This window comes from Penaeus monodon, chromosome 22, assembly GCF_015228065.2.
Source record: "Penaeus monodon isolate SGIC_2016 chromosome 22, NSTDA_Pmon_1, whole genome shotgun sequence".
In the NCBI taxonomy this organism is placed as follows: Eukaryota; Metazoa; Arthropoda; class Malacostraca; order Decapoda; family Penaeidae; genus Penaeus; species Penaeus monodon.
In genome coordinates this window covers 24,900,732-24,901,104 of record NC_051407.1, presented here as the reverse complement: position 1 = coordinate 24,901,104, position 373 = coordinate 24,900,732, and positions in this window count along the sequence as shown.

Below are 373 nucleotides of genomic sequence, written 5' to 3'. Positions count from 1 at the left end.
TAAAACAAAAACCCCCACATTTTTAAAATTATATATATATAAAATAATTTTATATATTTTATATATATTGTATATATTATTATATATATAATTTTAAAATATTTTATATATAATATATTATATATATTATAATACAATTTTGATAGATTGTACAATAACATAAACAAAATATGTATTAAAATGTAACACACCCACAAACACACACCACACACAAAATATAAAATAAAATATTATATCATATATAAAAATTATATATATATAATATTTTATATAAAATATATATTACATTTTATTATCCTTTTTAAATTTTTAAAAATTTTATATAGTATATAATATAATTTATATTATCAAAATATATTTTTATATTATTAAA